General features: G+C 41.1%; 1 non-coding gene and 1 pseudogene across 1 annotated transcript; one reads left to right on the forward strand and one right to left on the reverse strand.

Moving 5' to 3' along the window:
• The window catches only part of LOC129550940 (small ribosomal subunit protein eS4, X isoform-like), a 62,914-nt pseudogene that overhangs the window by 5,318 nt on the left and 39,614 nt on the right, over positions 1-17,982 (forward strand).
• On the reverse strand, positions 14,807-14,912 carry LOC129551850 (U6 spliceosomal RNA). Its single transcript, XR_008685159.1, has one exon. It is a non-coding gene; the product is annotated as a U6 spliceosomal RNA (small nuclear RNA).

The following is a 17,982-nucleotide window of genomic DNA, read 5'->3' on the forward strand; positions in this document are numbered from 1 at the left end:
ATTTGGAATGGTATTTTATATGTCCCAGATGTGGCCACATTCTGCCTAACATCTGTTAGTGCATTTTATTAAAATAATGAACTACCATGTGTTTGAAAACTCAAAAGAATGAGTAAAAGTTTTCATTCTGATGCAGCCTGACTAGCTGACTGTTTCTTTGTAGTTAATAATGGAGGGTATTATTGTGATATCCAACTTGATATATAAAATGAGTGTGATTTAATAATTACTGGCTTTAGTTTTCTAATATGAAGTAAGTTTATTCTATTCAAACAAACTTTGTAGGTTTTTTTCCTTTCAAAATGTTTACCGCAAGTGGTGAGAACTGTGCCTTGGCATTGATCTAGGAACACCAAGAATAATCCTGGAAACTAACAAGGAATAGATAATTAAGATCAAAACTTAGAACTAAAATGGATATTTCTCTGGAAAAGAAGGCTAAAAGAGCCCAAGGGGAAAAGTACAGATGATAAGTGCGAAATATTTAAATCAAGTTACAGCTTGTTCAAACTGCCCTTGTGGACATTTTAATTTTTCCCACTTAAAACTAGCCACAGAAGAATAGTTTTTGTGGGGTGAAATAGTGGAGGGTAAAGACCCCTCTTATCTAACACATTTCTTTGGAAATGTTTTTTGGTAAAGAATTTAAAAGAAGTGCTAAATCCCAACCAGACAATGTCTTTTTATTTTAGACTAAATCAAGATGTAGAAAACTCTGCAGTATCCATCTGCTGAATCATTAGCATTTTATACTCCACAAAAGTAAACCATTTACATATGCATCAAAGAACATACTGAAGTAGGTTATAATTCAGGTAAATATGAAAGCCCTTCTGGTCAACCAAGAATACCAAGGTTTTATGTGTTACATCCAGGAAGAGATATTTTCTAAAGATTTTAGTCTGTAGAAAAAATTTTGTTTTATGTTTTTTAAACGGTGTATTGAAGAACCGTTAACTTATAGAATTATTTTCGTTTCAGGTGTACAACATGGTGTTTTGATGTTTTTATAGATTGCATACCATAAATATTATAAAATATTGACTGTATTCCCTGTTGTGTACAATGTATCTCTGTGACTTATTTATAACTACTAGTTCGTACCTTTTAATTCTTTTACTTCTTCTGCCCATTCCCCACACCCACCTCTCTGGAAACCCCTAGTTTGCTCTATCTGTGAGTCTGTTTCTATTTTATTATATTTGTTAGCTTGTTTTGCTTTTTAGATTCACAGAGGAACCACAGATCAAATTGCCAACATCTGTTGGGTCATTGAGAAAGCAAGAGAGTTCCAGAAACACATCTACTTTTGCTTTATTGACTATACCAAAGCCTTGGACCACAACAAACTCTGGAAAATTCTTAAAGAGATGGGAATACCAGACCACCTGACCTGCCTCTTGAGAAATCTGTATGCAGGTCATGAAGCAACAGTTAGAACTGGACGTGGAACAACAGACTGGTTCCAAATAGGGAAAGGAGTACGTCAAGGTTGTATATTTTCATCCTGCTTATTTAACTTATATGCAGAGTACATCATGAGGAACACTGGGCTGGAGGAAGCACAAGCTGGAATCAAGATTGCCAGGAGAAATATCAATAACCTCAGATATGCATATGATACCACCCTTATGGCTGAAAGTGAAGAACTGAAGAGCCTCTTGATGAAAGTGAAAGAGGAGAGTGAAAAAAATTGACTTAAAGCTCAACATTCAGAAAATGAAGATCATGGCATCTGGTCCCATCACTTCATGGGAAATAGATGGGGAAACAGTGGAAACAGTGTCAGACTTTATTTTTTTGCACTCCAAAATCACTGCAGATGGTGACTGCAGCTATGAAATTAAAAGACGCTTACTCCTTGGAAGGAAAGTTATGACCAACCTTGACAGTATATTAAAAAGCAGAGACATTACTTTGCCAACAAAGGTCCGTCTAGTCAAGGCTATGGTTTTTCCCGTGGTCATGTATGGATGTGAGAGTTGGACTGTGAAGAAGGCTGATCGCTGAAGAATTGATGCTTTTGAACTATGGTGTTGGAGAAGACTCTTGAGAGTCCCTTGTACTGCAAGGAGATCCAACCAGTCCATTCTAAAGGAGATCGATCCTGGGTGTTCATTGGAAGGACTGATGCTAAAGCTGAAACTGCAATACTTTGGCCACCTCATGCGAGGAGTTGACTCACTGGAAAAGACTCTGATGCTGGGAAAGGTTGGGGGCGGGAGGAGAAGGGGACGACAGAGAATGAGATGGCTGGATGGCATCACCGACTCTGTGGACATGAGTTTGAGTGAACTCCGGGAGTTGGTGATGGACAGGGAGGCCTGGCATGCTGTGATTCATGGGGTCGCGGAGAGTTGGACACGACTGAGCGACTGAACTGAACTGAACTGAAGTTACTTCAATCATATCTGACTCATTGTGACCCCATGGACTATAGCCTGCAAATCTCCTCAGTTTGTAGGATTCTCCAGGCAAGAATACCGGAGTGAGTTGCTGTTTCCTTCTCCCTCAGACTCTGTAAGATCACCCTAGAGTAAAAAGTTTGGGCAGTATGTTAGGGCAGGTTCAGGAGACTTGGCCTTCCTCCAACTATGGCTCAGATGACTCAAGAGGTCATAGTAAAACTTCTAGCCACTGAAGTTGGGGTAAAATGGGGATGGGGTTGTGCAGAAACAGAAGGACTCAGAGACTGCCTGGAAATTACAGGTCGTTTCTCCAAAGTGGCTGAATGCCTAGAACTGGAGCAAGAAATAGTACTCGAGAAGGAAGAAGTCCAGGAAAGCAGGGCTTAGGATAAGTTTAAAAGGGTGCAAAGCACCCATCTGAAAGTTGAATCACACGGTCTGAATTCAAGAACGTCAAGAATAGCAATCTCTGTGTCTTTCAGTGGAGAAGATGACAAGCGGGGTGAAGAATAAGGGCAAGGTACAACACGGCTTCCAGGAGATTGAGGCTGCAAAGGGACACCCTGACCCCATGTCCTCAAGCTGAAAGTGGGCCTCTGAAGACACACACAAAACAGAGGATCACGGAGTAAGGGTCATGAGAAGCAGAGGGGCGGTTAGGAAACTGAGACACGTGGATCCAGACAATGCACTGAAACTGGAAAAACCTCATGAGAGATAGATGAGCAGAATCAGAGAGTGAGTTGAAAAGAGCCAGGGACAATGAGACCTGGGCATATGATGATTGATTTTCTCTGTGTTCTGACCCTCTCGGATCAGTCTTTCTTGTGGCTTCTAATCATCACCCCAAACTAAGTTTTGGAATGTCCCAGGCTTTAGTCTTAGGACCTTGTTTCCTGTTAATTTGTATCCCCTCCCTGGGTGACTCCTATTCAGTCACATGACTCTAAGTAGTACCCATACTGACAATTCGCAGTTTTCTCCAGACTTATAAATTCCTGTAAGTTTCCAGAAATTAAGGAACCTCTCCAAGTTTATGTCCACCCCTGTCCCCACTTCAACCTCTCCACTTGGATGTCTAATGGTCATCTCAAATATAAAACACCTGAACTGTGACTTCATCTTTGACATTGTAAACAAAAACATGTGATTGTTAACTGTCCTTTTTTTTGTAGCTGTAATGTCTCTATTGCTCTACTAGACTCAGTTAAAATAAATTCTTCTTTCTAGTTACTTAAAATCATCTAAATAACTCAAATTTAAAATGAATGTTTGCAGTATATATACACACATGTTCATTTATACATTCCCTTAGCAATAGCCTCCAGTTAACCAGACTCAGTAATTCTAAGAGGCATGAGACATAGACCCTATCCTCAAAGAACTCATCTAGCGGGGGAGATGGACACATACCAAACGTGGTTAGACTGATAAAAGCCACAGAAAAAATTCTTCCCTTACAGTCATCATTACTTACACACTATGGAACAGCATCTCTCATAAGGCTCCACTCTTGGCAATGTTAGCTTTAGTTCTAGAAATTAGAAGACATGTAGGTAAAGTCACAACTGTGCTAATACACAACCTCATAAAATGTGTACATGTTAGATACCATGCTAGGGCTTCTCTTGTGGCTCAGCTGGTAAAGAATTCTCCTGCAACGCGGGACACTCGGGTTTGATCCCTGGGTTGGGAAGATCCCCTGGAGAAGGAAAAGGCTACTCACAACAGTATTCTGGCCTGGAGAATTCCATGGACTGTATAGTCCATGGGGTCGCAAAGAGTCAGACACAACTGAGTGACTTTCACACTCAGACACACTAGGGCTTCCCAGGTGGCTCTAGTGGTAAAAAATCCCACCTGCCAATACAAGAAACACAAGAGATGTGTGTTTGATCCCCAGGTCAGGAAGATCTCCTGAAGTAGAAAGTGGCAACCCACTTCAGTATTCTTGCCTGGAAAATTCTATGGAAAGAGGAGCCTAGCGGGCCACAGTCCATGGGGCTTCAAAGAGTCAGATGCAACTGAGCATATAATAATAATAGATATTGTGCTAAGTAAGGTGGCTCAGCAGTAAAGAATCCGCCTGCAATGCAGGAGTCAGGGACTTGATACCTGGGTCTGGAAGATCCCCTAGAGAAGGGTATGGCAACCCGCTCCAGTATTCTTGCCTGGAGAATCCCACGGATTGAGGAGTCTAGGGGGCTACAGTCCATGGGGTCACAAAGAGTCTGACACAACTGAGGTGATTTAGCATGCATGCACTGTGGTAAACATTTTATAAGCATCATCTCAGTTCATCTTTACAACAACTCTGTGAGGAAGTTCCTACCATCATCACTACCATTTTATGGATTAGAAAATAGAAATTTAGGAAGTTCTCTGGTGGCTTAGGTTCCAGGCTTTCACCACCATGGCCTAGGTTCAAACCTTGGTCAGGGAACTAAGATCCTGCAAATAACACAGCATGGCAAAAAAGAAAAAAAAAAAAGAAAATAGAAGTTTAAAGCATTTTAATACTTACCTAAGTCATCTTAAGCAATATGATGGGCAAATTCATGCCCTTAACCACTATTTTAAACTGCCCTGTCACAATTGGTAGTCCTGCTTTAACTGATAAAAATGGGGATACTTTAAAAAAACATTTGTATTAAAATAAGAGAATAGATGCATGAATAATCCGAATAGTGAATATCCATTACACTTTAGTAGTAATCCTGAATTACTAAATGTTATTGGATAAAAAAGACTATAGCATAGGAAGTTGTGAAAGGGTGGGTTCAGTTTTTCAAAGCTCATAAAGACAGCAGCAGCAATGATGGTTCATCTCAAGTTTTCCACTGATTGCATTTGGAGACAAATTCTTAGTACTAAAGCACATTCTGTATGAGCTAAGAATGGAAAAATCATCAGACTTGCAAAGGCTAAGAGAATAGAAGCCAAAGCCCTATGGGAATACAGTCTTCCAAATTTATTATCTGTTAGGCATTGATTTATCACATATGGCAGGAATTTAAACCAGATGTGTACTTCATGAAGGAGGCCATCCCATGACGGACAGGGGAGAGGAATGTGACCTCAGCTTAAAAGAAAAGAATTAGAACTTATAGGTGATTCAGAAGTTTCCTTTTATGCTAGTCATAGAATAGAATAAAAGCTCTCCAATCATCTTTTCAAATTAACTGGGACTTCACTTCTTAATCTGGAAGTTGTTGAAACTTCTGGCTCTTGAAATGCAGTTATTTTCATTGAAATGCAATTATATTTGAAAAATAGTTCAAAGATCTAAGATTTTCTGAGTAACTTTTACTTAATCTAAAGCAAAATATCCTTGAAAAATACAGCTCTGGTATGTAAATATGAATATTTACTGATCCCCATTGTCTCTTTTTCCATCTTGAATTTCAGATATCACATTTCAATAGCTAGAATTCATCATTGTTTGACATCTGCTTTTTTTAACTGAAGTTATAAAAAAAGTATATTCTTTCAAGTCACATTTAGTACTGAAAGTAATTTCATTTTAAGGATCTGTATCTAAGGAAAAAAGATTATTTTCTACATTAGTGTAACATATTTAAAAAGTTATACAATCTTTCTATTTTTCAAAACTTTGAAATTATTAGTAAAGAAAAGATTTCTCATAATAAGTGTTTGAGTTTGGAAACAGTCTTAGAACAAAAAAATACTTAATAGAAAATAATTTTGTAGTCATTGCTCTGGTCTGAGGGGAAATTATCTTGAAAATCATTAGTTAAGCAAAGGTGCTTTTCTCATAAATACTTGTGATTTAGTTTTCAGTTTATTTTTACTATTCGTTTAGGTGATCAGATAAAAGTTTTAAAAGTAATTAATCAATTTAGAATTTAGTTTCTATCACAGGAGAAAAACTCAAGACAATTGATCATACTGTGGAGACATCCACACATGCACTCATTCATGTATATTGACCACCGAGAGTTAATTTGCTCAAAGTTAGAGTGCTCACTGAGAGTTGAAGAAAAGCAGAGAAGGAAGGTCCCTCTCTCTGTAAAGAGTTATGGTAGGAAACCAGACACATGCCTAGAAGAAGCTACTTGAATGTCTAATTGCATGGCTATAAACTTTTAAAACAGTTTCTTCATTTAACTCTCCTCACCTGTGTACTGAGCTCTCACTGTGTTCTGAACACTCTTCGAGGGGAAAGAAAATGAAAAAGATGTGTATATGATATGCCTTGCTTAACAAGCTTAAGGTCACATTTCTTTCTTAAGGAGGTAAAAGTGACAGGCAATGAAATGCAATATCCGTGAAGTGTACAACTGGATGAGTTTTAACAAATGTATCCACTCATGTAGGTGGTGGTGGTGGTGGTGGTTGAGTTGCTAAGTCTATAAAGAAAGCTGAGCGCCGAAGAATTGATGTTTTTGAACTGTGGTGCTGGAGAAGACTCTTGAGAGTCTCTTGGACTGCAAGGAGATCCAACCAGTCTATCCTGAAGGAAATCAGTCCTGGGTGTTCATTGGAAGGATTGATGTTGAAGCTGAAACTCCAATACTTTGGCCACTTGATGTGAAGAGATGACTTATTGGAAAAGACTCTGATGCTGGGCAAGATTGAGGGCAGGAGGAGAAGGGGATGACAGAGGATTAGATGGTTGGATGGTATCACCGACTCAATGGACATGAGTTTGGGTAAACTCTGGGAGTTGGTGATGGACAGAGAGGCCTGGCGTGCTGCAGTCCATGGGGTTGCAAAGAGTCGGACACAACTGAGTGACTGAATTGAACTGAACATGTCCAACTCTTGCGACCCCATGGACTGTAGCCCACCAGGCTCCACTGTCCACAGGATTCTCCAGGCAAGAGTCCTGGAGTGGGTTGCCATTTCCTTCTCCAGGAGATCTTCCCAACCCAGGGATTGAACCCAGGTCTCTGCATTGCAGATAGATTCTTTACCATCTGACCTATGAGGGGGCTTAACCAATATTCAAATCAAGTTATAAGACAATTTCATTGCCCCTAAAAAGTTTCTTATGTCCTCCTTCAGTCAATTTCCCTTCCCAAATAAGCAATCATATTCTCATTTCTTGGAGAAGGAAATGGCAACCCACTCCAGTATTCTTGCCTAGAGAATCTTGTGGACAGAGGAGCCTGATGGGCTGCTGTCCATAGGGTTGCATAGAGTTGGACATGACTGAAGCGACTTAGCATATGCATGCATTGGAGAAGGAAATGGCAACCCACTCCAATATTCTTGCCTGGAGAATCCCAGGGACAGAAGGGCCTGGTGGGCTGCACAGAGTCAGACACGACTGAAGCGACTTAGCAGCAGCAGCAGCATTCTCATTTCTATCACCATGGGTTAGTTTGTCTGCTGTTAAAATCACACAAATGGAATTACATGTCACACCCACCAAAACTAAAGAATTGTACAATATGTATTCTTTTGGAGAGTCCTTGGTGATTCAGCTGGTAAAGAATCTGCCTGCAATCCGGACACTTGGGTTCAATCTCTGAGTTGGGAGGATCCCCTGGAGAAGAGAATGGCTACCCACTCCAGTAATCCAGCCTGGAGAATTCAGTCCATGGGGTTGCAGAGTCGGACACAACTAAGCGACTTTCATTTCACTATGTTCTTTTACTATGTGCAGTGTTTTAGAGATTTATCCATGTTGTTGTTAGTAGTTCATTTCCATTTTATTACTGAAATTATTCCTGTATACAAATATAAACACTTTTTCAAAACTTCATAATCCTGTTGATGGACATTTGTATATGCTTTCAGTTTTTGGAATAAAGCTGCTCTTAACACTCTTGGTCAGGTTTTTGTGAATTGATAATATTCTTCTCATGGATAAACTAGGGTTGGAATTGCTGGGTCATTAGGTAAGTATACAGTTTTATAAGATCCCAAACAGTTTTCCCAAGAAGCTGTATACTTTATACTCCTGTGAGTTACACTTGAGTTACACTCATACAGCGTATGAGAGTTACACTACTACCACACACTTGCCAACAATTGGTGTTGTCAGTCTTTAGTTTTAGCCATTTTAGTGGGTGTGATTTAGAATTTCATTGTAATTTTAATTAATATTTCCTTGATGATTAATTATATTAGGTATCCTTTCACAGGCTTACCGGACACTTGTAGGCCTACTTTTGTGAAATGTCTGTTCAAGTCTTTTGCCCATTTTAGATTGGGTTTTTAAATCCTTTTATTTTTTGTTTGTAGGAAGCCTTTACATATAATGGTTCAGTTCAGTTCAGTCGCTCAGTTGTGTCCGACTCTCCGCGACCCCATGAATCACAGCACGCCAGGCCTCCCTGTCCATCACCAACTCCCGGAGTTCACGCCATCTCATGTCCATTGAGTCGGTGACGCCATCCAGCCATCTCATTCTCTGTCGTCCCCTTCTCCTCCCGCCCCCAACCTTTCCCAGCATCAGAGTCTTTTCCAGTGAGTCAGCTCGTCGCATGAGGTGGCCAAAGTATTGCAGTTTCAGCTTTAGCATCAGTCCTTCCAATGAACACCCAGGATCGATCTCCCTTAGAATAGACTGGTTGGATCTCCTTGAGGTACAAGGGACTCTCAAGAGTCTTCTCCAACACCACAGTTCAAAAGCATCAATTCTTCGGCAATCAGCTTCCTTCACAGTCCAACTCTCACATCCATACATGACCACGGGAAAAACCATAGCCTTGACTAGACAGACCTTGGTTGGCAAAGTAATGTCTCTGCCTTTCAATATACTATCAAGGTTGGTCATAACTTTCCTTCCAAGGAGTAAGTGTCTTTTAATTTCATGGCTGCAATCAGCATCTGCAGTGATTTTGGAGTCCAAAAAATAAAGTCTGACACTATTTCCACTGTTTTTCCATCTATTTCCCATGAAGTGATAGGACTTGATGCCATGATCTTTGTTTTCTGAATGTTGGGCTTCAAGCCAAACTTTTCACTCTCCTCTTTCACTTTCATCAAGAGGCTTTTGAGTTCCTCTTCACTTTCTGCCATAAGGGTGGTGTCATCAGCATATCAGAAATTATTGATATTTCTCCCAGCAATCTTGATTCCAGCTTATGCTTCTTCCAGCCCAGAGTTCCTCATGATGTACTCTGCATATAAGTTAAATAAGCAGGGTGACAATATACAGCCTTGACGTACTCCTTTTCCTATTTGGAACCAGTCTGTTGTTCCATGTCCAGTTCTGACTGTTGCTTCCTGACCTGCATACAGGTTTCTCAAGAGGCAGGTCAGGTGGTCTGGGATTCCCATCTCTTTCAGAATGTCCCACAGTTTATTGTGATCCACACAGTCAAAGGCTTTGGCATAGTCAATGAAGCAGAAATAGATGTTTTTCTGGAACTCTCTTGCTTTCTCCATGATCCAGCGGATGTTGGCAATTTGATCTCTGGTGCCTCTGCCTTTTCTAAAACCTGCTTGAACATCTGGGAGTTCACGGTTCACATATTGCTGAAGCCTGGCTTGGAGAACTTTGAGCGTGACTTTACTAGTGTGTGAGATGAGTGCAATTGTGCGGTAGTTTGAGCATTCTTTGGTATTCCCTTTCTTTGGGATTGGAATGAAAATTGATCTTTTCCAGTCCTGTGGCCACTGCTGAGTTTTCCAAATTTGCTGGCATATTGAGTGCAGCACTTTCACAGCATCATCTTTCAAGACTTGAAATAGCTCAACTGGAATTCCATCACCACCACTAGCTTTGTTCGTAGTGATGCTCTCTAAGGCCCACTTCACTTCACATTCCAAGATGTCTGGCTCTAGGTCAGTGATCACGTTATCGTGACTATCTTGGTCGTGAAGATCTTTTTTGTACAGTTCTTCTGTGTATTCTCGCCACCTCTTCTTAATATCTTCTGCTTCTGTTAGGTCCATACCATTTCTGTCCTTTATCGAGCCCATCTTTGCATGAAATGTTCCCTTGGAATCTCTAATTTTCTTGAAGAGATCTCTTGTTTTTCCTTTTCTGTTGTTTTCCTCTATTTCTTGGCATTGATCACTGAGGAAGGCTTTCTTATCTCTCCTTGCTATTCTTTGGAACTCTACATTCAGATGCTTATATCTTTCCTTTTCTCCTTTGCTTTTCGCTTCTCTTCTTTTCACAGCTATTTGTAAGGCCTCCTCAGACAGCCATTTTGCTTTTTTGCATTTCTTTTCCATGGGGATGGTCTTGGTCCCTGTCTCCTGTACAATGCCACAAACCTCCATCCAGAGTTCATCAGTCACTCTATCTATCAGATCTAGTCCCTTAAATCTATTCCTCACTTCCACTGTATAATCATAAGGGATTTGATTTAGGTCATATCTGAATTGTCTAGTGGTTTTCCCTACTTTCTTCAATTTAAGTCTGACTTTGGCAATAAGGAGTTCATGATCTGAGCCACATTCTGCTCCTGGTCTTGTTTTTGCTAACTGTATACAGCTTCTCCATCTTTGGCTGCAAAGAATATAATCAATCTGATTTCGGTGTTGACCATCGGGTGATGTCCATGTGTAGAGTCTTCTCTTGTGTTGTTGGAAGAGGGTGGTTGCTATGACCAGTGCGTTCTCTTGACAAAACTCTATTAGCCTTTGCCCTGCTTCATTCCGTGCTCCAAGGCCAAATTTGCCTGTTACTCCAGGTGTTTCTTGACTTCCTACTTTTGCATTCCAGTCCCCTATAATGAAAAGGACATCATTTTTGGGTGTTAGTTCTAAAAGGTCTTGTAGGTCTTCATAGAACCGTTCAACTTCAGCTTCTTCAGCGTTACTGGTTGGGGCATAGGCCTGGATTATTGTAATATTGAATGGTTTGCCTTGGAAACGAACAGAAATCATTCTGTCGTTTTTAAGATTGCATCCAAGTACTGCATTTCAGACTCTTTTGTTGACCATGATGGCTACTCCATTTCTTCTAAGGGATTCCTACCCACAGTAGTAGATATAATGGTCATCTGAGTTAAATTCACCCGTTCCAGTCCATTTTAATTCACTGATTCCTAGAATGTCTATGTTCACTCTTGCCATCTCCTGTTTGACCACTTCCAATTTGCCTTGATTCATGGACCTAACATTCCAGGTTCCTATGCAATATTGCTCTTTACAGCACCAGACCTTGCTTCTATCATCGGTCTATTGGATATATGTATAAGAATATTCTCTCTCAGTTTGTGGCTTGAATTTTTAATAGACTTTATTTTTAGAACAGTTTAGATTAGAAGCAAATCTGAGCAGAAAGTACAGAGAATTATACCCCATGTCACGACATATGCACAGCCTCCCTCGCTATCAACATTCTGCACCCAAAGTCCGTGGTTTACATTACGGTTTTCTCTTGGTGTTGTGCATTCAATGGGTTTAGACATGCACCCACCACTGTAATGTCTTACAGAATAGTTTCAAAGCCCTAGAACTCCTCTATGTTCTGCCTATTCATCCCTCTCTCCCCTGAACCCCTGACAACCACTGATTTTTCTACTGTTTTTATAGTTTTGGCTTTTCCAGAATGTCACATAGTTGGAATCATTTAGTATGTAGCCTTTTCAGATTGGCTACTTTCACTTAGTAATATGCATTTAAGATCCCTCTGTGTCTTTTCATGGCTTGAAAGCTCATATTTTTAGTGCTGAGTAATAGAAAGCAAGAGAGTTCCAGAAAACCATCTATTTCTGCTTCATTGGTTATGCCAAAGCCTTTGACTGTGTGGATCACAATAAACTGTGGAACATTCTAAAAGAGATGGGAATACCAGACCACCTGACCTGTCTCTTAAGAAACCTGTATTCAGGTCAGGAAGCAACAGTCAGATCTGTACGTGGAACAACAGACTGGTTCCAAATAGGAAAAGGAGTACGTCAAGGCTGTATATTGTCACCTTGCTTATTTAACTTATATGCAGAGTACATCATGAGGAACGCTGGGCTGGAAGAAGCACAAGCTGGAATCAAGATTGCCGGGAGAAATATCAATAACCTCAGATATGCAGATGACACTACCCCTATGGCAGAAAGTGAAGAGGAACTCAAAAGCCTCTTGATGAAAGTGAAAGAGGAGAGTGAAAAGTTTGGCTTGAAGCTCAACATTCAGAAAACGAAGATCATGGCATCTGGTCCCATCTCTTCATGGGAAATGGATGGAAAAACAGTGGAAACAGTGTCAGACTTTATTTTTTTGGGCTCCAAAATCACTGCAGATGCTGATTGCAGCCATGAAATTAAAAGACGCTTACTCCTTGGAAGGAAAGTTATGACCAACCTTGATAGTATATTGAAAGGCAGAGACATTACTTTGCCAACCAAGGTCCGTCTAGTTAGGCTATGGTTTTTCCCGTGGTCATGTATGGATGTGAGAGTTGGACTGTGAAGAAAGCTGATCGCCGAAGAATTGATGCTTTGGAAATGTGGTGTTGGAGAAGACTCTTGAGAGTCCCTTGGACTGCAAGGAGATCCAACCAGTCCATTCTAAAGGAGATCAATCCTGGGTGTTCATTGGAAGGACTGATGCTAAAGCTGAAACTCCAATACTTTGGCCACCTCATGCGATGAGTTGACTCTCTGGAAAGACTCTGATGCTAGGAAAGGTTGGGGGCGGGAGGAGAAGGGGATGACAGAGAATGAGATGGCTGGATGGCATCACCGATTCTGTGGACATGAGTCTGGGTGAACTCTGGGAGTTGGTGATGGACAGGGAGGCCTGGCGTGCTGTGATTCATGGGGTTGCGGAGAGTCGGACACGACTGAGCGACTGAACTGAACTGACTGAATATTGCACAGTTTATCCATTCATCTACCAAAGGACATCTTGGTTGCCTCCAAGTTTTGTCAATTATGAATAAAGCTTCTATAAACATCCATATACATCCATGTACATAACTTTTCAACACATTTGGGTGAACACCAAGGAGTGCAATTATTGGATTACACAATAAAAATATGTTTGGGTGGGTACTTGCATGCTCAGTCTTTTCCAGCTCTTTGCAACACTATAGATTGCAGCCCATCAGGCTCCATGTTCATGGAATTTTCCAGGCAAGAATACTGGAGTGGGTTGCCATTTCCCCCTTCAGGATCTTCCTGACCCAGGGTTTGAAACCACATCTTCTGTGTCTCCAGCATTGGCAGGCAGATTCTTTAGTACTGAGCCACCTGAGAAGATATGTTTAGTTTCATGAGAAACTGCCACACTGTCTTCCAAAGTCTGCATCATTTTGTATTCCCACCAACAACAAATGAGAGTTTGTGTCACTCCACGTGCTCACCAGCCTTTGGTTGCTGTCAGTGTGTTGTGTTTGGGCCATTCTTTTATTATTTTTTTTTTTTTTGAATTGGAGGATAATTGCTTTACAATGTTGTGGTGGTTTCTTGGGTCATTCTAATGGGTGTGTAGTGATATTTCATTGTTGTTTTAATTTGTAGTTGGCTAATTACGTTATTCATGGATGGAGGAGCCTGGTAGGCTGCAGTCCGTGGGGTCGCTAAGGGTCGGACATGACTGAGCGACTTCACTTTCACTTTTCACTTTCACACATAGGAGAAGGAAATGGCAACCCACTCCAGTGTTCTTGCCTGGAGAATCCCAGGGACGGGGGAGCCTGGTGGGCTCCTGTCTATGGGGTCACACAGAGTCGGACACAACTGAAGTGACTTAGCAGCAGCAGCAGCAATTACGTTATTCAGTTCAGTTCAGTTCAGTTCAGTCGCTTAGTCGTGTCCGACTCTCCGCGACCCCATGAATCACAGCACGCCAGGCCTCCCTGTCCATCACCAAATCCCGGACTTCACTCAAACTCATGTCCACAGAGTCGGTGATGCCATCCAGCCATCTCACTCTCGTTCGTCCCCTTCTCCTCCCGCCCCCAACCTTTCCTAGCATCAGAGTCTTTTCCATTGAGTCAACTCGTCGCATGAGGTGGCCAAAGTATCGCAGCTTCAGCTTTAGCATCAGTCCTTCCAATGAACACCCAGGATTGATCTCCCTTAGAATGGACTGGTTGGATCTCCTGGCGGTACAAGGGACTCTCAAGAGTCTTCTCCAACACCACAGTTCAAAAGCATCAATTCTTCGGCAATCAGCTTTCTTCACAGTCCAACTCTCAGGAGTTGGTGATGGACAGGGAGGCCTCATGTGCAGTCCACGGGGTCACAAAGAGTTGGACACTACTGAGCAAATGAACTGAACTGAACTGAATGACGTATAATATTGATCATATTTTTCACATGCTTATTTGCCACGTGCATATCTTTTTGGATGAGGTAGTTGTCAGTTTAGGTTTTTGTCCATTATTTAATTAGATTATTCTAATTAAAGAATTTGGTATATGTATGTACACATTGTGAATAAATTAACACTATCAAGCTGATTAACATATCTATCACTTACTGTTTTGTGTGTGTGTGGTAAGAATACTTAAAAGCAACTGTCCTAAAAATATGGACTGCTTCTTGAATTTGCACATTATCCTTGTGTGAAGGCTATGCTAGTCTTCTCTGTATCATTCTAATTTTGGTATACCAGACACTGAAATGAGTGCTCAAGATTTCTTTTTTTCATACATTTTTTTCCAAGTGTTGCAACACTATTTGTTTAACAAACTTTCCTATCCCATTGAATTGACTGGCACCATTGTAAATATTCAATTAAACGTATATGTGTGGGTCTATTTTTTATTTCACTATACTGTTTTACACACACACACATTTTATGACTGTGTTGTGTAACCCAGGCTGAAATTCTTATTATATTTTTGTTATAATTATACCCAATTTTAAAATTCAATTAAAAAAAAACCTGAAACAAAAACATTTTAATGGGTCCGTAAAAGCACTGTGGGCCTTGGGCACTATGTACTGTGCCTGAGAATAATTGGCTGTGGTGGGGATAAAGCTAGCACCTGTAGCCATGCCAGGAATGAAGCAGAGGGGCCTATGAAATTTCTCTGTGAGCACAGGCTGGGCTTGCAGCCCCTGAAAGCATCAATTCTCTAGTAGCCTGTGATAAGCTACTTTTAATACAGTATTTTCCTCATGGTATCCCTGACCCTTCAGTAAAGTCTTTTAAATATTGAGATCCTGACTTAGTTGGTCTATGGGGAATGAAGGAAAATGTCTTTATTGGTCAGGGTTCTTGGTTGCAAGCAACAGAAGCTGACTTTGGCTGACTGAGTGGAAAAGGAGTTTTATGAAAAGGTATGAGGTAGTTCACAGAATGGTTGGAATTGTTGGAACATTCTACTCAGGCTAAACTTTTAGGAAGAATGTCCAAAACCACATTCCATGCATAGGTCTAATGAAGAAAATATTGCCACCACTAAGCACTAGAAGTTACAGTTTACCCCACTGGAATTCTATGCCAGGAAAGCAATTATCCTGCTTTTGCTCTAGTCATTAGCCCCAGTGTATTATTTGTGCCAAGAACTCAATTTTGCAGCCCCTGTACAGCTAGTACACAGTGAGAGACTGAAGGTTTCATCAGTAATTATGTAAAAACACTGTCACATATAAGACCAACCAGAATGTCTGAAAAGTAGAAAGTGAGACTAGGGAAGTTTCCATTTCTCGAAAGTTCTTCAAGAAAACAAAAATATTGCATAATACAAGGAGCTCACAGTTTTCTGAAAGAGAAATATATTCACAGCTACTAGTAAAGCCATTCTCTTTAATACAAATGAAATGCTGTGGGAGAAGAGACGCGAAGACAATTTCAAACAAGGAGTGTTTGAGCCTTAGATCTTGAAGTAAAAGCAGGATTTTGGTTAGCAGAAAATTACACATTCTAGGATAGAGGGAACCAAAATAAGCCAAGTTCAACAACACAGTGTATTTGAGAAACTCTGTGAAAGTGAAAGTCATTCAGTCGTTTCGACTCTTCGAGACACTATGGAATAGACAGTCCATGGAATTCTCCAGGCCAGAATACTGGAGTGCGGTAGCCATTCCCTTCCCAGGGGATCTTCAAAACCCAGGGATAGAACCCAGATCTCCCACACTGCAGGCAGATTCTTTACCAACTGAGCCACAAGGGAAGCCCAAGGAACTCTTAAGTGTTTACTATGAGTGGTGAAGAGGCTGTGTGGTGAGATGGGAGCCTGAAGAGGTAGATGACTGTTATAGCCTGTGAGCCTTACTTGAATATGAGCTCCAGAGTTCAATTTTTCCTCTGGAATCCCATTAGAAGATTTTGAAAAACAAGAAGTAATGTGGTACTCAACTTCATCACGGTGTTTGAGATGGATTAATTATCCTAGACTAGAGGAGCACTTTGGCAACCCACTCCAGTGTTCCTGCCTGGAGAATCCCAGGGATGGGGGAGCCTGGTTGGCTGCCGTCTATGGGGTCGCACAGAGTTGGACACGACTGAAGTGACTTAGCAGAGGAGCACTAGTCCATTCTAAAGGAATGTTCATTGGAAGGACTGATGCTGAAGCTGAAGCTCCAATACTTTGGCCACCTCATGAGAAGAGTTGACTCACTGGAAAAGACTCTGATGCTGGGAGGGATTGAGGGCAGGAGGAGAAGGGGACGACAGAGAATGAGATGGCCGGATGGCATCACCGACTCGATGGACATGAGTTTGAGTGAACTCCGGGAGCTGGTGATGGACAGGGAGGCCTGGCGTGCTGTGATTCATGGGGTCGCAAAGAGTCGGACACGACAGAGCGACTGAACTGAAGAGACTCTGGGGAAGTGATTCAAGAGTTATATGGACTTTGGACTAGCTTACTCCAAGGTGCTTTCTGACCACAGGGCTTGATCACTGGAGAGAGAAAGGCAAGGATATAGCAAAGAGTGACAAAAAGCACTTCAGGAATAAGGTAATAAAAACCTGGACCTGGTGGTAATAGAGAGAGTGGAAAAGAATACAGACATTTTAGAGGGATATTAGAGAAAGAAAACCTGTGTTAGTGTCAAACTGAACATGAGAGTGAGAGAAAGGAGTCCAGAAATTCTCTGGGATGCTTGAGTACAACAGAATCCTCAAAATTCAGAAAGAGTTGTGGTCCTGAAGTCACTGGATTCACTTGGATACTTCTGAAAAGAAAATCTGTTGAGCTCTTTTTTATTAAAACAGCTGAAAAAAAAAAAAACTAGTGGGGAAATGGGGAAATATTTAATCCACCAGGAAGCTTGTCTTTCCTCAACAGATGGAGTTGTAAAGCTTGAACTTGGTCTGGAGCAACCCTCTTCTATAGCAATTAAACTGAGCAAGACACATAACCATAAACTTGACTTGGGAATGTAACCCTTAAGTTCTGTGTGTGAGTGTTCAGTCATATCCGACTCTTTGTGGCCCCATGGACTGTAACCTGCCAGACTTCACTGTGCATGGAATTTTCCAGGCAAGAATACTGGAGTGGATAGCCATTTCCTACTCCAGGGGATTTTCCCAAACTAGGGATCAAACGCGCATCTCTTCTGCCTTCTGCATTGGCAGGCCGGTTCTTTACCCGTAGCACCACTTGGGAGCCCTAGTGTTTAGTTTTGTTCTCCCAGAAGATTCTACTCTACATATGTTGATTTTGTCCTTAAAAATCACTAATTCTCTTTTTTTTTTTATAAGGCTACCACTTTTCACGTCTTCAGCCTGGAGAAATACTAGTATC

The sequence above is a fragment of the Moschus berezovskii genome, chromosome 17 (assembly GCF_049115385.1).
Source record: "Moschus berezovskii isolate FMDL1 chromosome 17, NW_MosBer_1.0, whole genome shotgun sequence".
NCBI lineage: Eukaryota > Metazoa > Chordata > Mammalia > Artiodactyla > Moschidae > Moschus > Moschus berezovskii.